Source organism: Pristiophorus japonicus, chromosome 4 (genome assembly GCF_044704955.1).
Source record: "Pristiophorus japonicus isolate sPriJap1 chromosome 4, sPriJap1.hap1, whole genome shotgun sequence".
In the NCBI taxonomy this organism is placed as follows: Eukaryota; Metazoa; Chordata; class Chondrichthyes; family Pristiophoridae; genus Pristiophorus; species Pristiophorus japonicus.
The window spans coordinates 258,604,253-258,628,219 of NC_091980.1; positions in this window are offsets into that span (position 1 = coordinate 258,604,253).

The following is a 23,967-nucleotide window of genomic DNA, read 5'->3' on the forward strand; positions in this document are numbered from 1 at the left end:
CAGGCTTCATGACTGGGACGATGAGACTTGCCCAGTCGCTAAATTCCACAGGTGATATAATGCCTTCCCACAGAAGCCTGTCTAGTTCGTGTTCAATCTTTTCCCTCATCACATAGGGTACAGCTCTGGCCTTGTGATGGACCGGTCTAGCATCCTGTGTGATATAGATTTTGACTTTGGCCCCTTTGAAAGTGCCCACACCTGGCTGAAAGAGATGTTCAAATCACTTTATAACTGTTGAGCAGGAGGTCCGTTCCTCTAATGACATGGCATGGACATCATCCCATTTCCAGTTTAGTTTTGCCAGCCAGCTTCTCCCCAGCAGTGCTGGGGTGTCTCCGGGGACAATCCACAGGGGAAGTCGGTTCACTGTCCCTTTGTGTGTGACAGAGAGCATGGCGCTGCCGAGTACTGGTACGATTTCTTTGGTATAGGTCCTTAGTTTGGTGTCGACCCTTGTGAGTTTTGGTCTGTCTCTTTTATGCGGCCACAGTTGTTCAAATTGTTGAGCGCCCATGAGAGATTGACTCGCTCCCGTATCCAGCTCCATGTTGACAGATATCCCATTGAGTAGGACCCTCATCATTATAGGAGGCGTCCTGTTGTAGGAGCAGCGGCCATTGATCATGTTGACCCGCTGTACATTGGTGTCCCGGGTACTGTCCCCTCCATCTTCCGGTCCGCTTTCCGACCCATCCGATTCATATACCAGCCGAGTTGCCGTTTGTTTGCACATGCGGGCCAAATGCCCTCTATATTCACAGTTCCTGCAAACAGCCTGCTGAAATCGACATTCCCTTGACGAGTGCCCACCCCCACATCTCCAGCACAGACTGCTTGCAAAGAATGAGCTGCGTCTGGCTGATCTCTCTTGAGCTTCTCTCAGTTTGTAGTTGATTGCTCACATTGTGGGTTGATGAGGTGTGAACGGCCGTTCCTGTGGCCCTTGATGGCTTCTGTTGCCACTGCTTGCTGTCGAAAGCCTGTTCTGCCGGTTTTGTCTGTGTGTGAGGGTAGCAGCTTTTCTAATGCTGTGAACTCCTTGTTCCATTATCTTGTTAGTTGTCGTACCTGCATTGTAAATCAACCTCGTTTCTTCTTCCCCTACCAAGAATGTCTGTGCAACCAGTGCTGCTGCCTCTAAGGTCAGGTTCTTGGTCTCTATGAGCTTTCAGAATATGCCTGTGTGGCCTATGCCTTCAATGAAAAAGTCTCTCAGCATTTCTCTCCTCAGTTCATCGGAGAACTCACATAAACTAGCCAACCTCCGAAGTTCCGCCACGGAGTCGGGTATGCTCTGGCCCACACAGCATCTGTAGTTGTAGAACCTGTGTCTGGCCATGTGTAGGCTGCTCGCTGGCTTCAGGTGGTCTCTTACCAGTGTGCTCAATTCTTCAAACGACTTGCTTGCTGGTTTCTCAGGTGCCAACAGATCCTTCATTAAAGCGTATGTTTTCGAGCCACAGCTGGTCAAGAGATGGGCTCTTCTCTTGTCTGCCGTATCGTCGCCTAACCAGTCTTTGGTTACAAAGCTTTGCTGGAGCCTTTCTATAAAGTCCTGCCAATTGTCTCCCGCATTGTACTTTTCATCTGATCCGTTGTTCGCCATTCTGTGGATTCTGTAATCCCGTAACCCGTCGCCACTGTAAAGTCCTGTCCCCTCAGTACAGATTCACACGAGGCATGTAGTGAAGTCAAGGTCACTCTGGACCTGTACCTTTATTTTCCAGCTCTGGAATGCTGCACTTGCCTGAGACCTCTGCTTATATACCTGTCTCTTGTAAGTGCATTCCCGGTGGTAAGGTATACTGGTGGTTACAGGTCATATCTTATTACAGTCATGTATAGCATGTTGGGATATAGTTATATATAATAATGTAAGATACATGACATGAACAACTCCCGCTCACTTCCGTGGGAGGCTTGCGGCGGTGGTAAAATGTTGCGTCCCAATCTGCTTCGCCCGGAGATCGCGACGTCATTGCCCTGCGCATCGCCCCAGTAGTGCCCCAGACACGAACTTCGGTCCTGCCCCCTGCAGCATCACTGGGCGAAAAAACTGACAGCTGCAGGAGGCACTGTTCGGGAGGCCAGGAGCTTCGGGGGGCAAAAGCTAAAGGGGAGGTGGCCAAGGCAAATACAAACATTTCTACAATGCTGTTTTTCAATTTTTTTCATTTATCTTCCACTGCGATCGATCAACCCGGCACTGTGCTGCAGTGCATCAGGCCGATCAGGCCGGATCGCATCTGCCATCGGGGACCAGCTCACTGGTCCCAATGCAGAGCCTGCCGTGATGGCCCTTCCCTTTAAGGGAGGGAAGCAGTCTCGGAACACGGCAGTGCTGCATGGCCCATTGTGCAACGCAACCCAACTACCGCCCCGCCTGCAGCCTTCATCCTGATCTTCACAGTTGCAAGTACATTGTACCTATTAGATAGGACCAGAGTCTGCGGGACCTCCTTTTTGCCTCCCCTAGGTTCCCCCTATCCTGCTGATTGACAGTCATACTCTACTCTTCCTGCACCTGCGCTTTCCTCTAAGGTGTGACTGTACTATCCAGATATTCCTCCCCGTCCCTTATGTGGTGAAGTGTCTCTAACTCGCACTCCAGCTCAATGACTCTGAGCTGGAGTGACTCAAGGCAGAGACATTTCCTGCAGATGTGGCAATCCTGGACAGTCTCGCTGCCGACAAATTCCCACATATCACAGTTCTGACACATAGTCTGTGCTGTCATCTCTCATATTTATTTATTAGTTAGCAGTAATTTATATCTAGAACTAACAGAAAAGAGGTTTAATATTAAGTAGCTGATGGATTAGTTTGTTTTTGAATTAATTAGTAATTAATTACTATGATTTATTATTTACATATAGAAGATAATTATTTCATGCAAATTGTATCATTTTACTGTTGGTTTGTCCCCTTTGATTTATTTAGGCTTTTTAGCCTATTAGGTCTATTTGTAAAACTAAAGGATTCATTTCCAATTAATCGATCAGTTTCACTTCTTATCAGCATAAGATAAGACAATTTTACATGGTTATAAATATCACATCTTTCCAAAATAATAACAACTTAACTAGACCTGTTGTCTCAAAGTTAGACATAACCCCTTATATAAATCTTTTGATACTTCTTAAATTACCTGACAATACATCACATCCTGCTTGCCTAGCTTTAGCCTGCAGAATCCTAACGACCTAATCTAAAACATGTGTTAGCTTCTATAACACAATACAGTCTCATAATACAAGGATATTAATACCGACCTCAAATTAAATGCCCATATCTCATCTGTTACTAAAGATGCCTCCAAAAGCTTGGTTTCCTCTTTTGTTTCAAATACTTCTTTTCCCCTCAACAACTCTCAACCGTTTCTATTAATTCCAAGTTTGTCCAAGATTACAATGTTCCTCCCCGATCTGGGGAGGCTTTTATAATATCTCATATTCTTGGACAGGATACAAAAAAGCTTGTTACCGTTAGCCTCACACTTTTCCCTCTCCATTTGAAATCTTTTTTGTCATACTATATTTTATTGACACTCCAATAGTCAGTATTCTTCTGAAGTTTGCTTTCTTGTTCCTTCTAATCTCTAATTGTGCCATTTTACATGCTTTTTCTCCTCTCTACATCTTCCATGTGCTATCTCTCAGTCTCATGCTGGAGCTTATTCTTCCCATGACTTCAAAACAATGGAATTCCTTATCTCCTTCATTCGTTCCCTCCTCTTACAATATTCATGCTTTTAAAATCCAAGCTGCCTTTACTTAATCACTACTTTCTCTTTTAGAGCTGTGCAGTGGGCCTTGGCTCTTCACCTTGGTTTCTTACTTTTAAAAATCTGTTTACTTACAGTTACTACTGCAGGTTATAGTACAGATTAACATTCTAATATGGTATTCATCATCATAAGCAGTCCTCGAAATTGAGGAAGTCTTGCTTCCACTCTAAAAGTGAGTTCTCAGGTGACTGAACAGTCCAAATGGGAATTACAGTCCCTGTCACAGATGGGACAGACAGTCATTGGAGGAAAGGGTGGGTGGTGAGTCTGGTTTGCCGCACGCTCCTTCCGCTGCCTGCGTTTGTTTTCTGCATGCTCTAGGCAACGAGAATCGAGGTGCTCAGCGCCCTCCCAGATGCTCTTCCTCCACTTAGGGCGGTCTTTGGCCATGGACTCCCAGGTGTCTAGGGGGGATGTTGCACTTTACCAAGGAGGCTTTGAGGGTGTCCTTGAAACGTTTCCTCTGCCCACCTGGGGCCCGCTTGCCGTGTAGGAGTTCCGAGTAGAGCACTTGCTTTGGGAGTCTTGCGTCGGGCATGTGAACAATGTGGCCCGCCCAGCGGAGCTGATCGAGTCTGGTCAGTGCTTCGATGTTGGCCTGATCGAGAACACTGATGTTTGTGCGTCTGTCCTCCCAGGGGATTTGCAGGATCTTGCGGAGACAAGACTACTGCCGGTTATAGTACAGATTAACACTCTAATATGGTATTCCTCATCATGGTATTAGTTAACCTGTAACATATGTATATTTCTATGCAGCTTATAGCACTGGGTACTACAATTGATCTCCTTCCAAGTGTAGCCATATTTATTGATCCTAAAGTAGTATGGTATGAACATACTGCAGTTACATTTACAATAATACATGAGACAATGTTATCATTACATTTAGTTCATCAGAAGAAACTAGTCATTTTTGGTCAGAGATATAAACAATGGTGTTCTGCACTTTCAAGTTGATTAATGCAATACATAATCTACCCACTATATGGCACTACAAGTGCAGCCAAACATAAGAATAACCCAAACTTACATTGAAGTGAGATTTTCAGTTTAAATCACTGAAAAAATATATTTTACTATAATTTTTAACAACTTTTTGCAGTACTATACAACCTCTTACAGATCATCTCTGGAAGTTTGCTTTTAGAGAAAAAATGTTGTTTCCGAATATCTTTCCAGTTTCGTAGGTTTTTAAGAGTCCAGGTGAAAAATGCATAAATGCTGCTTTGGGACAGGATGGTGGCTTGGTGCATTATTCTTTTGCCTCTAGAACCTGAGCTCAACCCTAGATCAGTCTGATTGGATAACAGTTTATTTTATTTCTGCAGGCTAGAAGGGCCCTACATATAATTGTAGAATGTTACAGCATTGAAATGGACCTTGCATTAATTCTATGTCAATATTTTTCTCCACCTAAGCCATCTAGTCTTATCATGTTCTCTTGATCACCCCAAAGTCTTTTAATCTTTTTCAAACTGCTATCTAATTCTCTTTTAAAATGGTAGTTTTTCTAAGTCCTTACCCATGGCAAGGTACCTCAATCATCATGACCACATAACAGAAAACTGGGGGCTGTGCACTCAGAATTTTCCAATACTCGCTCATGGCAGGCAGGATACCTGATCACAGGTGAGGATTGCGAAAACCTGCTCTATGGACTCTGCATTAACAACAGTTTGTGGCAGATAATTCCACATTCGAACCATCTTCTATGTAAAGAAATGTCTTCAAACCTCTCTTTTAATCCCTTTGTAATCATCTTAAATGTGTTACTTTCTCACCAGGCAATGAAAACAATCTATCACTATTTAACTTATTATAACCCTTCATAATCTTGAAAATCTCTATTAGGCACCCCTCAATCATTTGAGTGCCAGTGAAACCTTGCCTACCAAAAAAACCTTCAACCCCAGACTCCCCTTGCCATCGCCCTGATCCTGTGCCTTGTGTAGTCTCTCTCCTATCTACCACCCCACCCTCTGCACTCTTCAAGCTCAATTTGTCGATAAGGCCCATCTCCTGCTCCCTTGAACCGATTCCCACGAAACTGCTGACTACCCAACTTCCCTTCCTCGCCCCCATGCTAGCTGGCATTGGAAACAGTTCCCTCTTGTTGTGTATGCAATAACTGTTAGACTGTGAACTGTTTAACTGCAAGAGGTATAACCTCTGCTTTATTAAGGCCCAAAGTGACTAATATACAAAATGGCTGGCCTTTTATACTTGGGCTGCACACACGTGCGTGCAGCCCAATGGCCTCCAACAGTGACGCCATCTAGTGGCTAGTGATCCCAAAAGTACATACATGACAATACTCCTCTCTGAGATATTAACACAGTCTTTTACAAATTGAGACGGTCCAGTGTTTTACGCTCCCGGGTTGACCGTCTCAGTTCAACTCCAGCCTTGGGTGAGTGTTCAGAGTCTGTTGTGACTAGTGGCTGGGTGGCTGACCTGGTGGGAGTGGCAATGACCATGTCAGGGATTGAAAGTCCATTTTCATTGAACATGTCAGTGATTGAAAGTCCCGATTCACTGATGACCACTGAGTCCTCTGATGAGTGGGAGTAGGTTGGTTGGTCGTCGATTGTCTCTTCCTCTGACTGTTCCGGTTCATCTGTGTGCCGCTGCTTTGTCTGATCCATATGTTCCCTGCATGTTTGCCTATTTTTAAACTTGACAATAAATACTTTGTTGCCCTCCTTGGCCATGTCAATACCAGTGATCCACTTGGGAACCTGACCATAATTCAGAAAATATACAGGATCATTTACAGAAATATCGCGTGACACAGCTGCGCGATCGTGATACCCTTGTTGACTTTGTCTTCTATATTCAACATGATTATTCAAGTCAGGGTGTGGAAGTGATAGCTTGGCCTTCAGACCTCTCTTCATCATTAGTTCAGCAGGCGAGATCCCGGTAAGCGTATGTGGTCTTGTCCTGTAGCTAAGCAGTATGCATGACAGACGGGTCTGCAGTGACCCCTGGGTTACTCGCTTCATAATTTGGACAGCACGTTCTGCTTGCCCATTGGATGCAGGTTTGAACGGTGCTAACCTCACATGTTTGATATCACTGAGTTTCATGAACTCTTGAAACTCCTGACTGGTGAAGCACGATCCGTTGTCGCTAACAACGATGTCCGGCAGACCATGTGTCGCGAACATGACACTGAGATTCTCAATGGTAGCTGTGGATGTGCTGGATGACGTGATTATACACTCTATCCACTTCGAATATGCACCCATCACAACTAAAAATATCTTCCCCAGGAAGGGACCTGCAAAGTCTATGTGGATCCTGGACCATGGTTTAGACGGCCACGACCACAGACTCGGCGGCGATTCCACTGGTGCTTTGCTGAGCTTCATGCAAGTATTGCACTGATGCACACATGATTCCAGCTCAGAGTCAATTCCCGGCCACCATACATGAGACCTGGCGATGGCTTTCATCATTACAATGCCAGGATGTTGCTATGTAGCTCACGTACAAATTTCTCTCTCCCTTTCTTGGGCATAACAACACGATTGCCCCAAAGTATACAATCCGATGGAATAGACAGTTCGTCTTTGCATGAATGTAAGGTTTGGTCTCCTCGCACATTTGCTTGGGTATGGCAGACCAATCACCTTTGAGGATGCAACTCTTCACCATCGATAAAATCGGGTCCTGGCTGGTCCAGGTCTTAACTTGTTGAGCCGTGACAGGGGTTCCTTCACTCTCAAAAACATCCTTAACTAACAATAGGTCCGCAGGTTGTGGCGTTTCCACCTTCGGTGTGGGCAACGGCAGACAGCTCAAAGCATCGGCACAATTCCGATCTGTCTCCAGTTCAAACCGAAGACCAAACAGGTACTGATGCATCTTTTTTACCCCGTACACACAGGCTAGTGCTTCTTTCTCTACCATGCTGTAGGCTTTTTCCGCTTTAAATAAACGTTTTGAAGCATACGCGACTGCTTGAAGTTTCCCCGACTCATTAACTTGTTGGAGTACGCAACCAATTCCATATGATGAAGCATCACAGGCCAATACTAAACGTTTACATGGGTCATAATGTACCAGCAGCTTGTTAGAGCAAAGCAGATTAGTGGCTTTTTCAAAAGCTCTGTCTTGAGACGCACCCCACACCCAGCTGTCGCCTTTTCTGAGCAGCATGTGCAGTGGTTCTAATAAGATGCTCAATTTAGGTAGGAAGTTACCGAAGTAGTTGAGTAGACCCAGGAACGAACGCAGCTCGGTCACATTCTATGGCTTGGGTGGATTCTTGATGGCCTTGGTTTTCGCGTCCGTGGGCCTGATGCCATCAGCAGCAATTTTCCTCCCCAGGAATTCGACCTCTGGTGCCATGAAGACGCACTTCGAGCATTTCAGTCTGAGTTCCACTTTGTCCAGACGATGTAGAATCTCTTCCAGGTTGTTCAGATATTCCTCGGAGTCACGATCTGTGATCAGGATGCTATCTTGGAACACAACGGTTCTGAAATGGACTTCAGTAGACTCTCCTTGTTCCTCTGAAATATTGCTGCAGCCGAGCTAATTCCAAAACGGCACCTGTGATAAATAAACAGTCCTTTATGCGTGTTAATGCACGTAAATCTCTTCGATGTCCCGACCAGCTCCTGTGTCGTGTAGGCCGACGTCAAGTCCAGTTTGGTGAACGACTTCCCCCCGGCTAGCATTGCAAACAAGTCATCAGCCTTCGGTAATGGGTTCTGATCCTGTTTCGAAACCCTGTTGATCGTAGCCTTGTAGTCTCCACAGATTCTGACTGTGCCATCACTTTTCAGCACAGAAACAATGGGGCTGGCCCATTCATTAAATTCAACCGATGATATGATCCCTTCACACTGGAGTCTGTCGAGTTCGATTTCAACCTTCTCCTTCATCATATACGGAACTGCCCGAGATTTATGATGGACAGGTCTTGCATCCAAGTCCACGTTGATCTGCACCTTGGCTCCCATGAAGTTGCCAATGCCTGGTTCGCACAGCGAGGGGAACTTGCTCAGAACTTGGGCACATGCATCTTTCTCTGACGACAACGCCTTGATGTCGTTCCTGTCATGTATTCAACCAGCATTGTAACCCATGTATAAACTGACCGAAGTTGTACACCGTGAGAACACTGACCACTAGGTGGGAGACACTCCTAATCTGGACCTTCAGGTATAAAAGGGGAAGCTCCACCCACCTTCATCACTTGAGTGCTAAGGAATAAAGGACAGGTCACAGACTGACCTTCTCTCAAGCATGGGCCTCGTGTGCATTTATACTGTGTAGTAAGGACGTATCAATGGCGACAAGAAACTGGGATTTAAACCACGCGAGCATGGCCACTAGCAGAACAGACGAGAGGTACTGTGTTAAGGAATGGTTGGGACAGAGATTTAACATTGTTAAAGCAGCACACAGTTCTCCAGGCAGACAAGGGCAGTCAGGCATGCCCCAACATGTAGTCGAACCCAGAGGGGGAGTTCGACAGAGACAATGGCAAGCTGAACAGAGATTCACGCCATTGCAAGGGACAATGCGGCCAGTAATGGGGCCATCAACACCTGTTAATGGTGCACTCAAGGACAATAACAGGGGCAGTCAGGGACGATCGACTGGCAAGGGACCTTTTGTTTCAAACCGCAACTCATGCTGAAGGCGTGGAGGCATACATTCAGCCGGAGTTTGCAGAGATGAGCAAAATACCTGCAGAAATTGCAGAAATGGACACTGGAGGAAATCGCTGGAAGCTGAAGTTCAGCGAGTTCATGTGGAGCACGTATACAGTTCATACACCAGGACACCATCGATAATGATGAAAGTGCTCCTCAATGGCATCCCAGTATCAATGGAGTTAGACACGGGTGCCAGCCAGTCCCTGATGGGTATCAAACAGTTCGAAAAGTTGTGGGCATCCAAGGCCAGGAGGCCAAAATTATCGGCGATCGACGCACAGCTACGGACTTACACAAAGCAGATCATTCCGGTGCTAGGCAGCGCCAAGGTAGTCGTGACCCACAAAGATTCGGAGAACAGGTTGCCACTCTGGATTGTCCCAGGGGACGGTCCCGCACTACTGGGGAGGAGTTGGCTTGCTGTCATGAACTGGAAATGGGGCGATGTCAATGCAATTTCTTCTGTGGAGCGAGTATCATGCTCACAGGTCCTGGACAAATTTGACTCATTATTTCAACCCGGCATTGGCACTTTCATGGGGGCCAAGGTAGTGATTCACATAAACCCGGACGCCAGACCAGTACACCACAAGGCCAGAGCGGTGCCGTACGTGATGCGGGAAAAGATAGAAGGCGAATTGGACCACCTGTTGAGGGAAGGCATCATCTCGCCAGTCGAATTCAGTGACTGGGCGACCCCGATTGTGCCGGTGCTCAAGGCGGATGGGTCGGTCAGGATATGTGGCGATTACAAGGCCACCATCAATCGGGTGTCACTCCAAGACCAGTATCCGCTACCGAGAGCGGAGGACCTCTTTGCGACGCTATCCGGTGACAAACTTTTTTCAAAATTGGACCTGACCTCAGCTTACATGACCCAGGAGCTGGCTGACACACAAGGGGTTGTTTGAATACAACAGATGGCCGTTCGGGATTCGCTCGGCCGCCGCGATCTTCCAACGAAATATGGAAAGCCTCCTCAAGTCGATTCCAGGGACGGTGGTTTTTCAGTACGACATCCTCATTACGGGTTACGATACTGAAGAACACCTCCACAACCTGGAGGAGGTGCTACGCAGACTGGACCGGGTAGGTCTGCGACTGAAAAAGGTGAAGTGCGTCTTCCTAGCTCCAGAGGTAGAATTCCTGGGGATGAGGGTAGCAGCAGACGGGATCAGCCCTACTGCATCCAAGACAGAAGCGATCCAGTGAGCACCCAGACCCCATAACACGACAGAGCTGCGTTCGTTCCTGGGGCTCCTGAACTATTTTGGTAACTTTCTTCCCAAATTGAGCACGCTGCTAGAGCCGCTACACGTGCTCCTACGCAAAGGTCGTGAATGGGTCTAGGGGGACAGCCAGGAAAGGGCTTTTAATAGAGCATGCAATTTGTTATGTTCCAACAATCTGTTAACGCTATATGACCCATGTAAGAAACTTGTGTTAGCGTGCGATGCGTCGTCCTATGGTGTCGGGTGTGTGTTGCAGCATGTCAATGCCAAGGGTCAGTTACAGCCGGTAGCTTATGCCTCCAGGAGTCTGTCCCAGGCAGAAAGGGGCTACGGGATGGTAGAAAAGGAGGCGCTCGCATGTGTATATGCGGTAAAGAAAATGCACCAGTACCTGTTTGGCAGGAAATTTGAGCTGGAGACAGATCACAAATCCCTAACATCCCTTTTGGCCGACAACAAGGCCATAAATGCAAACGCATCGGCCCGCATACAGAGGTGGGCACTCACGTTAGCTGCCTATGACTACACAATTCGTCACAGACCGGGCACCGAAAACTGCGCCGATGCACTCAGCAGGCTCCCACTAGCCACCACTGAGGGGGCTACCGAGCATGCTGCTGAGATGGTCATGGCTGTTGAAGCTTTCGGAAGCGAAGGCTCACCCATGACAGCCCGTCAGATTAAAGTCTGGACAAATAGAGACCCGCTATTGTCTCTAGTCAAGAAATGTGTCCTGAATGGGGACTGGGCAGCCACGTACAGGGCATGCCCTGAGAAATTTAAACCATTTCACAGGCGCAAGGATGAGCTCTCGATTCAGGCCGATTGCCTATTGTGGGGCAACCGCGTAGTCATGCCCCAGATGGGCAGAGAGGTGTTTATCAGAGAACTCCACAATGGGCACCCGGACATTGTCACGATGAAGGCAATTGCCAGGTCACACATTTGGTGGCCAGGGATAGATGCAGATCTGGAACTTTGCGTTCGCAGGTGCAACACGTGTGCCCAGCTGGGCCATGCGCCCAGGGAAGGCCCCCTTAGCCCCTGGCCATGGCCCGCCAAGCCTTGGTCACGCATCCATGTGGCCTATGCAGGTCCTTTCATGGGGAAAATGTTTTTGGTTGTAGTAGACGCCTACTCCAAATGGATCGAGTGTGACATTTTAAATTCAAGCACATCCTCTGCCACGGTAGAAAGTCTACAGGCAATGTTCGCCACCCACGGTCTACCGGACATCTTGGTCAGCGACAATGGCCCGTGCTTCACAAGCACTGAATTCCAGGACTTCATGGCAGGCAATGGAATTAACCATGTTAGAACGGCACCGTTCAAGCCGGCCTCAAACGGCCAGGCAGAACGAGCAGTGCAGATAATCAAACAGGGGATGCTCAGATTCCAAGGGGGTTCCCTACAAACCCGCTTATCACGCCTCCTGTTGGCCTATAGATCCCGACCACACTAGCTCACAGGGGTTCCACCCGCAGAGCTACTAATGAAAAGGATGCTCAAAACCCGATTATCCCTTATACACCCCACCATGAAAGAAATTGTCGAGAGCAGGCGTCAGTCACAATATGACAACCATGACAGGAATGCGAGGGCGCGATGTATTGATGTAAATGATCCTGTTTTTGTCCTCAACTACGCTGCAGGGCCCAAATGGCTTGCAGGCACTGTGGTTGCCAAAGAGGGAAATAGGATTCTGGTAGTTAAACTTACCAATGGACAAATCTGCCGCAAACATGTGGATCAAACAAAAAGGAGGTTCAGCAACCCCATAGAAGAAGCAGAGGAAGAACACGATATAGAGTTCACTCCACCGCAGGTGACCGAACACCGGAACCAAAGGGAGGAGAGCCCAGTCACTGTGGGCAGTCCGGACAGGTCTGAGGCACTGCAAACCGCAGACACTCAGGCCAGCGACCAACAACCGGAACCCCAACTCAGGCGCTCTACAAGGGAGCGTAAACCACCAGAGAGACTCAACCTGTGATCCCAATAAGACTTTGGGGGGGGAAGTGATGTCATGTATTCAACCAGCATTGTAACCCATGTATAAACTGACCTAAGTTGTACACCTTGAGAACACTGACCACTAGGTGGGAGACACTCCTAACCTGGACCTTCAGGTATAAAAGGGGAAGCTCCACCCACCTTCATCACTTGAGTGCTAAGGAATAAAGGACAGGTCACAGACTGACATTCTCTCAAGCATGGGCCTCGTGTGCATTTATACTGTGTAGTAAGGACGTATCAGTTCCAATCGCATCTGATTTTTTTCAAGCCAATTCCTGCAGAACAGCATTGGGCCATTGCCTGGGACAATCCATAGCGGGACCTTGTGAACTGCACTGTCATACGACACTTTAATTGTGGCACTGCCAATCACGGTTATGAGTTCTTTGGTGTACGTGCGCAACTTGCCATTGACTGGACTCAGCCTGGGCCTCACAGCCTTATTATCCCACAGCTTGTCAAATGCCCTCTGGCTCATTATTGATTGACTCGCCCCTGTGTCCAGTTACCGGCACCCCATTAAATTTCACGTTGATCATTATCGGTTTGCTCTTAGTTAAGAATGAGTACAGTCCATACACTTCCTCCTTTAGTACCTCGGATTACGTATCCGGATCCGTGCTAGTCTGACCCTCATCCTCCACGTGGTGTGTCACAGCACGCTTGCTCATCTGCGGACACTTGCGCTGGAGATGCCCCATTCTCAGACAGTTTTTGCAACTATATTGCTTAAATCGGCACTGCTGATGCCGGTGATTTCCCCCACAACACCAACATGGAGAAATCGGATGCATTCCCGCTGGCAGACTTTGGGCAGCCACAGGTTTTGCATACGCTGTCGGGAAGGCTCTGCCATGTGCCGCTCTGCTGAACACCGAATCAATCATATTTACAGTACTTGCTGAATTTCGATTTTTCACTGAAATCTGCTTTAGATTCTATCTATCATCATGCATGACTGAGCGATCGTGATGGCCCTGTTCAAGTCCAATGTCTCCAATGCTAGTAGTTTATGCAGGATCACCTCGTGGTTGATGCCAATTGCAAAGAAGTCCCGCAGTATGTCTGCCAACACAGCCCCGAACTTACACGGTCCCGCTAGATGTCTCAGGTCAGCAAAGAATTCCGCTGCATTCTGGCCCTCTGAGTGAACATGCGTGTAAAATCTGTATCTCGAGATGATGATGCCTTCATCTGGCTTAAGGTGGTCCTGTACCAGTGTACACAATTCATCATACGTCTTCTCTGTTGGACTCACAGGCAGGAGTAGATTCTTTATCAGACTATAAAGTTTTGAACCGCAAACCGTGAGGAACACCGCACGGCGCCGATCTGCGTCGCCGATCTCCTCCATTCTGTTGGCCACGAAGAACTGACTCAAATGCTCCCAAAGTCTACCCAATCTTCTCCTTCCACAAATCGCTCCAACAATCCAATTGTGCTCATTTTTGCATACAAAGGTTCTTGTTGCCCCGTCACCAAATGTTGTGTATGCAATAACTGTTAGACTGAGTACTGTTTAACTCCAAGAGGTATAACCATGGCTCTGCTTTATTAAGGCCCAAAGTGATTAATATACAAAATGGCTGGCCTTTTATACTTGGGCTGCATGCTCATTCATGCAGCCCAATGGCCTCCAACAGTGATGCCATCTAGTGGTTAGTGATCCCAAAAGTACATACATGACACCTCTCCTCAGGCACAGTCCTCCTCCCTTTCAAAACTGCTGTCATCACTCTCTAAAACCTACCCTCGAACTCTTTGTCCCATCTCCAACCTCCCTTTCTCTCCAATCAGGTTCATGTCTCTCTCACAGCCCTAACCATAAGTCACAAATGACCTTCTCTGACTGTGATCATGGTGCATTATCTCTCCTTATTCTCTTCGAGCCCCTGCAGCTTTTGACATGGTCGATCACAGCATGCTCCTCCAAATCCTTTCCTCTCTTATCTAACTCAATGCGATTGCTCTCACTTGGTTTCATTCTTACCTATCCAATCATACCAAACATCTCCAACAGTGAGTTCTCTTCCCACCCCACATAGTTACCTCCATAGTCCCCCCAGAATCTGTCTGTCACCCCCTCCTCTTACTTATATACATGCTGCTCATCCTCTAGGATCCATAAACTTTGGCTCACCCAAAACCCTGCTCCCCTTATCCTATCCCCTGTCAGGTCCTTGTGGTGATGGAGCTCGCACAATGATTTAGGCAATGAATTTCATGATATTAACCCACTGACGATGAAGAAATGGCAATATATGCCCAAGTCAGTATGGTGTGTGACTTGGCAGGGAACTTGAAGGTTATGGTGTTCCCACAACATTGTTAGTCTTGTTTGTTTTTGTGGTGGGGTCGCAGGGGAGGGGAGTGCCATTGAAGTAACCTTGGTGAATTGCTGCAGTGCATCTGTAAATCATTCAGACTGCAGCCACAGTACACTGATGGTGGAGGGTGCAAGGGCACCAGTCAAGCAAATTTCTCTGTCCTGGACATGTTGAGGTTCTTCAGTGTTATTGTGCCCACACCCATCCAGGTGAGTGGGTAGTATTCCAGCACACTCCTGATTTGAACCTTGTAGATGGTGACTAGCCTTGGAGGAGCTATGAGGTGAGCCACTCGTCACACAGTACCAAGCCTCTATTGTGTCTTGTAGCCACAGTGTTGATATGGTTGTTCGAGTTCAGTTTCTAGTAAATGATAATGCTCAGGTTGTTGATGGTGGGTGATTCGGTGATGGTGGTGCCATTGAAGGTCAGGGGAGGTGGCTGGGCTTCCTCTTGTTCATTCCTCTTGTTCAAGATGGCCATTACCTAGCACTGATGTGGCGTGAATGTTACTTGCCACTTGTCAACCCAAGCCTAATATTATCCAGGTCCTGTTGCAGGATAGCATGGGCTGCTTAATTATTTGAGGAGTTGTTAATGGAGCTGAATTCTGTGGAATCATCAACAAACAGCCCAATTCCTGACCTTATGGTAGAGGGCTGGTCATTGATAAAAGAGCTGCAGATGGTTAGGTTGAGGATGCTTCCCTGAGGAACACCTGCAGTGATGTCCTGGGACTGTGTTCACTGGCCTGTGACAACCATAGCCATCTTCCTGGATGCAGAACTCAAGGTCTGAATAGATCCCTGTACAGTTTGACTTCCTGTGACGTATATTCAACTGTTTTGGTTCTATATTTCAACATTCTATTGGTTTTGTTGATTGCTGCTCTACTTTGGTTGGACATATATAGCATTTGGTTGAGTCTACTAAAACACCAAGGTTTCTTTCCACTTCATCCTTAGCTATTCCAAAATCACTTATGGAGTATATGTGTTGCTTAGTTTTCCAACCTATGTGCAATACTTTGCACTTGTCTACATTGCCCTGGAATTTGCAGTCCTGAGGATGGTTCGCTATCATTTCGCCTTTGAAACTAACAGCAAGTTAAAGATTTAGTGCATGTGCAGCCGAATGCGGAAATCCTGAAGTTGCAGTCTGTCATTCACTGCTCCTTCACAGGCTGCATTGTGCCCCCCTTCTCCCCCAAAGAGCCGGCAATCAGTGTAACTTCTCAAATCACTGAGACTGACAAAACTTCGGCTCTTCTGCAGTAACCATGCATTTAAATACCCCATTAAAAGTTAGACCCGAATGAATTAGGTAACTGGGGTTTTAACAGCGTACTGACTGCTAAACAAAGTTTATGGCCCTGAAAAACTAATTTTGATTTTGTGTAGTGTCATATTTATCCATTTTAATAAAAATAAAAATGTTATAAAAACTTTGCTTTGCCGTGCTGACCGCAAATTCCGGGCCATTAATTAAATCTGCCAATTATCTGCCTACATACTTATTTTGGAAAACTCATTCTGATATTTTTGAGCTACTTCCACATCCACTCTCCCTGCCAGTTTGTTAATCAGCAAATGTTATCACTTTCCATTGCATTTCTGAGTCGAGGTCATTTAAGTGAATGAGAATTAATAGTGGCCCCCACAGCGAGCCCTGGGGCACCTATTCAGTTTTTCACCCCCACCCTAACCTAACTTCCCTACTGAGTACTCCTAGCTTTCTATCCTTCATCTAGTTTCTTATTCATTCCCATGGTTCACCATAAATCACCATAGCTTTAGATTTGCAGATCATGAGGGACTTGACCAAATGCCTTTTGGAAGTCTCATTGAGGAGGTTGGCCTCCTCCTGAGGGCCACAACTTCATAGATACCAATCTTCAGCTAATTTGATTCACTCTACGGATATCAAGAAACGGCTGAGCGCACTGAATACAGCAAAGGCTCTGGGCCCCGACAACATCCCAGCTGTAGTGCTGAAGACTTGTGACCAGAACTAGCCGCGCCACTAGCCAAGCAATTCCAGTACAGCTACAAACTGGCATCTACCCGACAAAGTGGAAAATTGCCCAGGTATGCCCTGTCCATAAAAAGCAGGACAAATCCAATCCAACCACCCATCAACCTATTCTCAATCATTAGCAAGTGGAAGGTGTCGTCGATAGTGCTATCAAGCAACACATACTCACCACTAACCTGTTCACCGATGCTCAGTTTGGGTTTCGCCAGGATCACTTGTCTCCAGACCTCATGAGAGCCTTAGTCCAAACATAGACAAAAGAGCTGACAGCCTTTGACATCAAGGTAGCCTTTGACTGAATGTGGCATCAAGGAGCCCTGGTAAAATTGAAGTCAATGGGAATCAGGCGGAAGACTCTCCACTGGCTGGAGTCATACCTAGCACTAAGGAAGATCATTGTGGTTGTTGGAAGCTAATCATCTCAGCCCGAGGACATCACTCCGGGAGTTCCTCAGACAGTATCCCAAGCCCAACCATCTTCAGCTGCTTCATCAATGACCTTCCCTCCACCATAAGGTCAGAAGTGGGGATGTTTGCTGATGATTGCACAGTGTTCAGTTCCATTCGCAACTCCCCAAATAATGACACAGTCTGTGCCCGCAGGCAGCAAGACCTGGACAGCATTGAGGTTTGGGCTGATAAGCGGCAAGTAACATTCGTGCCACACAAATGCGAGGAAATGACCATCTCCAACAAGAGAGAGTCTAGCCACCACCCCTTGACATTCAACAGCAATACCATTGTCAACCCCCCCCCCCTCCACCGCCCCCATCAATATCCCTGGGGTTACCATTGACCAGAAATGTAAATGGACCAGCCACATAAATACTGTGGCTACAAGAGCAGGTCAGATGCTGGGTATTCTGTGGCAAGGGACTCATGAATCCCCAAAGCCTTTCCACCATCTACAAGGCACAAGTTACATAAGAACATAAGAAATAGGAGCAGAAGTAAGCCATTTGGCCCCTCGAGTCTGCTCCACCATTTAATAAGATCATGGCTGATCTGATCATGGACTCAGCTCCACTTCCCTGCCCGCTCCCCATAACCCTTTATTCCCTTATCGCTCAAAAATCTGTTTATCATCGCCTTCAATGACCCAGCCTTCCCAGCTCTCTGGGACAGAGAATTCCATAGATTTACAACCCTGAGAGAAAAAATTCCTCCTCATCTCAGTTCTAAATGGGCGGTCCCTTATTCTGAGACCATGGGCTAGAACCTCCACTTTTGTGCTTATTGCCCAAAAATGGGCATTATTTCCGGCGTGGGCATTAATAAAGGGTTTTCAGATCTCTGCCTTCTCACCCATTCTCAAAGCACCTCGTCTCCATTTTTGAAAATGGGCATTACCGTGAGCGATATGAAATGGGTGGCAGCGTTAAATTTTTTTGGCCTTCTGCCGTAAAGTGTGGCCGTCCTTAGCAACGGCATGACAACGCTCAATTCCGCGATTCAGGAGGTCAAGGGTCATCATGACATGCGCAGAAGAGGAGACAGAGAGAGAGGGAGCTCAGAGGGACTGAAGGCATATCTGGGTGTCGTGTGGCTGCTTTGGGAGGAAGGAGGGAGACTTTAGAGCTTCACAGCAAGTAGGCAAACAAACATTAGCTGTTACCAGCCACATATATGCCCGAATTTGGCCTATAATGGAGAGAGAGGAGGAGGCATCACAGCACGCTGTGGAGACTGACACTGGAGAGAGCAGTGAGGTGGGACAGGAGCACATTGGAAGGCGTAAAATGGCCAGGAGGTTCTCGGACGAGGCAAATGCCTCCCTCCTGCAGGAGGTCAAGTCACGCTGGGGTGATTTGACACAGTGAGGGCGTGGGAAGCCCACCCCAAAGGCCTACCAGAGGATATGGACCGAGATAGCAGAGGTGGTCTCGTCGGCAACCAATGAGGTGCGTGAGGGCAACTAATGCCGCAAACGATGTGAGGTCTTTCACTTTTACCGGGAATGTTTTACTCAAAGCCTGCGGCCACGGTGTATGTCTTTAGGTAAAGAATGATCATTTTCATAATAATCATGATTACATCTGTCGGTTATGTGTTGCAACAGTCTCTGTTACAGTACCTAGCAATGATATCATGCAATGATCTCATGCCATGTCGTCCTGTCACCTTTTACAAAAGAAGCTATTGACGATGAAGTCCGTGCAGAAGCGAACGGGTGGACATCACTGAGATGGAGGAGCAGGTGCTCACACTCGTGGGGAAGCACCCCCGGACAGCCACAGACGTATCTGCAGACCGTGAAGTGATGCCATGTGAGTAAAGCTTACCATTGCGTGATGTGAAGTCAATAGATGCCACACCCATTCATATCCGAACAATCATATATGATAGATGATTTCTAAAATTGTCCTAGAAATAATGATGGCCTAATGAAAATCATTGGAATGCAAATGTGTTGATGGTCATGAAATGTGATATCTGCGATGATTTTGAGAGCGGTGGTGCTTTTGTCGTCCATATGCTGTGTGTACCGCTGGACTCACCTTGTGACCCTAGCATCCCCTTCTCCAATAATAACCTCATTTGTGTTTTGCAGCTCAGCCAGTAACACGTCCACAAGGCAAGACCACAGAGGCCAGAAGGTTGGAGCGCGGGGCCCAACTCTCAAGACGATCCACATCTGGTGCTGAGGAGCTCTGATTCTCGTCCATCAATCCACTGGGTCTGTTCTCCACGGATGAGAGCGCGGACTTCAAGGAACCTGCATCGCCACGCTCCAGAAGCCATTCCAGCCCAAGGCCAATTAGTGGTCCTCCGGTCATTCCTGCCTCCACTCTGGAGGCACCGGCCCCAAGCACCTCACCACAGGGCACCCCACATGTCCCCAGGATGGCACCGACCACACGGAGGTCTCGTAGACACGTCAGGTCTGTTCCACGAGCGCCACATGACAGCAGAGAGATGGTACAGTTGTCCAGGAGGACTGTAGACATTGGTGACTAGCTCATCGAAACATTGGGAGGCATATCCCGACAGCTGGCCACCATGACCGAGTACATTCCATGGATGGCGGAGGCCCTGGATGTGATAGCCAGGAACACTGCTGGCACAGGCCTCCCAGTGTCCCAGCGTCGAGGAGAAGCGGTGAGTCGTGGGGAGACCCATAAAAGGCCCAGCAGTCGGAGGGAGCGGCAGTGTCAAAGAGGAGCAGTGAGTCATGGGGAGGCGCATAAAAGGTCCAGCAGTCAGAGGGATCGGCAGCATCGCGGAGGAGCAGTGAGTCGTGGGGAGGCACATATAAGGCGCAGCAGTCAGAGGGAGTGGCAGCGTAGGAGGATGACCCAGCTGGTGCAGCTGCAGCAGGGACAGAAAGCAAAAAAGAAGTAAAAAGAAATCAAAGTGTGATGTCACAGCCAAGGGGGTAAGTGATTGGCTGGTGATTGGTGAGTAGTTTTTCTTTTTCTTTTCTTTTCCTTATCAGTTAAAAACCTTTGGCATTTTTGCCAAATTAAATTAATTTAAGGGTTAAGTCATGGCAGTAGAGCCCAGATCTGTGTCATGCCCCTCCTGTGCTATGTGGGAAATCAGGGACACTTCTGTGTGTATGTGTGTGCAGGAAGTGTATCCAACTGCAGCTCCTGACAGACCGCATTGCAGCACTGGAGCTGCGCATAGATTCATTCTGGAGCATCTACGATGCTGAGGATGTCATGAATAGCACATTTAGTGAGGTGGTCACACCGCAGGTAAAGGTTACACAGGCAGATAGGGAATGGGTGACCATCAGGCAGAACAGTGGAAGAAAGGTAGTGCAGGGATGTTCTGCGGTCATCTCCCTCCAAAATAGATACACCACCTTGGGTACTGTTGGGGGAAATGACTCATCAGGGGCAGGCAGCAGCAGCCAAGTCCATGGCACCAGGGGTGGCTCTTCTGCACAGGAGGGCAGGAAAAAGAGTGGGAGAGCTATAGTAGTAGGGGTTTCTATTGTAAGGGGAATAGATAGGCATTTCTGCGGTCGCAACCGAGACTCCAGGATGGTATGTTGCCTCCCTGGTGCAAGGGTCAAGGATGTCTCTGAGCGGTTGCAGGGCATTCTGGAGGGGGAAGGTGAACAGCCAGTTGTTGTGGTGCATATAGGTACCAACGATATAGGTAAAAAATGGGATGAGGTCCTACAAGCTGAATTTAGGGAGCTAGGAGTTAAATTAAAAAATAGGACCTCAAACGTTGTAATCTCAGGATTGCTACCAGTGCCATGTGCTAGTCAGAGTAGAACTAGCAGGATAGTTAAGATGAATATGTGACTTGTGGAATGGTGCAAGAGGGGGGGATTCAAATTCCTGGGACATTGGAACCGGTTCTGGGGGAGGTGGGACCAGTACAAAACGGACGGTCTGCACCTGGGCAGGACCAGAACCGATGTCCGAGGGGAATTGTTTGCTACTGCTGTTGGGGAGGGGTTAAACTAATGTGGCAAGGGGATGGGAACCTATGCAGGGAGACAGAGGGAAGTAAAATGGGGGCAGAAGCAAAAGATAGAAAGGAGAAGAATAAAAGTGGAGGGCAGAGAAATCCAATGCAAAAATCAAAAACGGCCACATTACAGCATAATTCTAAAGGGACAAAGAGTGTTAAAAGGACAAGCCTGAAGGCTCTGTGTCTCAATGCAAGGAATAGTCGTAATAAGGTGGACGAATTAACTGCGCAGGCAACTATTAACGAATGTAATATTATTGGGATTACGGAGACATGGCTCCAGGGTGACCAAGGATGGGAACTCAACATCCAGGGGTATTCAACATTTAGGAAAGATAGACAGAAAGAAAAGGGAGGTGGGGTAGCATTGCTGGTTAAAGAGAAAATTAACGCAATAGTAAGGAAGGACATTAGTTTGGATGATGTGGAAGCTGTATGGGTGGAGCTGCGGTATACCAAAGGGCAGAAAACGCAAGTGGGAGTTGTGTACAGACCACCAAACAGTAGTAGTGAGGTTGGGGATGGTATCAAACAAGAAATTAGGGATGAGTGCAATAAAGGTAGAGCAGTTATCATGGATGACTTTAATCTATATCTATATATAGATTGGGCTAACCAAACTGGTAACAATACGGTGGAGGAGTGTCATGTATTCAACCAACATTGTAACCCATGTATAAACTGACCTAAGTTGTACACCGTGAGAACACTGACCACTAGGTGGTGAACTTGTGGGAGACACTCCTAACCTAGACCTTCAGATATAAAAGGGGAAGCTCCACCCACTTCTCTCAAGCATGGGCCTCGTGTGCATTTGTACTGTATAGTAAGGACGTATCAATGGTGACAAGAAACTGGGATTTAAACCACGCGAGCATGGCCGCTAGCAGAACAGACGAGAGGTACTGTGTTAAGGAATGGCTGGGACAGAGATTCAACATTGTTAAAGCAGCACACAGTTCTCAAGGCAGACAAGGGCAATAGGGCATGCCCCAACATGTAGTTGAACCCAGAGGGGGAGTTCAACAGAGACAATGGCAAGCTGAACGGTGATTCACGCTATTGCAAGGGACAATGCGGCCAGTAATGGGGCCATCAACACCTGTTAATGGCGCACTCAAGGGCAATAACAGGGGCAGTCAGGGACGATCGACTGGCAAGGGACCTTTTGTTTCAAACCGCAACACATGTTGGAGGCGTGGAGGCACACACTCAGCCGGAGTTTGCAGAGGTGAGCAAAATACCTGCAGAAATTGCAGAAATGAACGCTGGGGGAAATCGCTGGAAGCTGAAGTTCAGCGAGTTCATGTGGAGCACGTATACAGTTCATACACCAGGACACCACCGATAATGATGAAAGTGCTCCTCAATGGCATCCCAGTATCAATGGAGTTAGACACGGGGGCCAGTCAGTCCCTGATGGGTATCAAACAGTTCGAAAAGTTGTGGGCATCCAAGGCCAGGAGGCCAAAATTATCGCCGATTGGCGCACAGCTATGGACTTACACAAAGCAGATCATTCTGGTGCTAGGCAGCGCCACGGTAGTCGTGTCCCACAAAGATTCGGAGAACAGACTGCCACTCTGGATTGTCCTAGGGGACGGTCCCGCACTACTGGGGAGGAGTTGGCTTGCTGTCATGAACTGGAAATGGAGCGATGTCAATGCAATTTCCTCTGTGGAGCGAGTATCATGCTCACAGATCCTGGACAAACTTGACTCATTATTTCAACCCGGCATTGGCACTTTCATGGGGGCCAAGGTAGTGATTCACATAAACCCGGACGCCAGGCCAGTACACGACAATGCCAGAGCGGTGCCGTACGTGATGCAGGAAAAGATAGAAGGCGAATTGGACCGCCTGCTGAGGGAAGGCATCATCTCGCCAGTCGAATTCAGTGACTGGGCGAGCCCGATTGTGCTGGTGCTCAAGGCGGATGGGTCGGTCAGGATATGTGGCGATTATAAGGCCACCATCAATCGGGTGTCACTCCAAGACCAGTACCCGCTACCGAGAGCGGAGGACCTCTTTGTGACGCTATCCGGTGGCAAACTTTTTTCAAAATTGGACCTGACCTCAGCTTACATGACCCAGGAGCTGGCGAGTGAGTCGAAGAAGCTGACCACCATCACGACACACAAGGGGTTGTTTGAGTACAACAGATGTCCATTCGTGATTCGCTTGGCCACCGCGATCTTCCAACGAAATATGGAAAGCCTCCTCAAGTCGATTCCAGGGACGGTAGTTTTTCAGGACGACATCCTCATTACGGGTTACGATACTGAAGAACACCTCCACAACCTGGAGGAGGTGCTACACAGACTGGACCGGGTAGGGCTGCGACTGAAAAAGGCGAGTGCGTCTTCTTAGCTCTAGAGGTAGAATTCCTAGGGATGAGGATAGCAGCAGACGGGATCAGACCTACTGCGTCCAAGATGGAAGCGATCCAGTGAGCA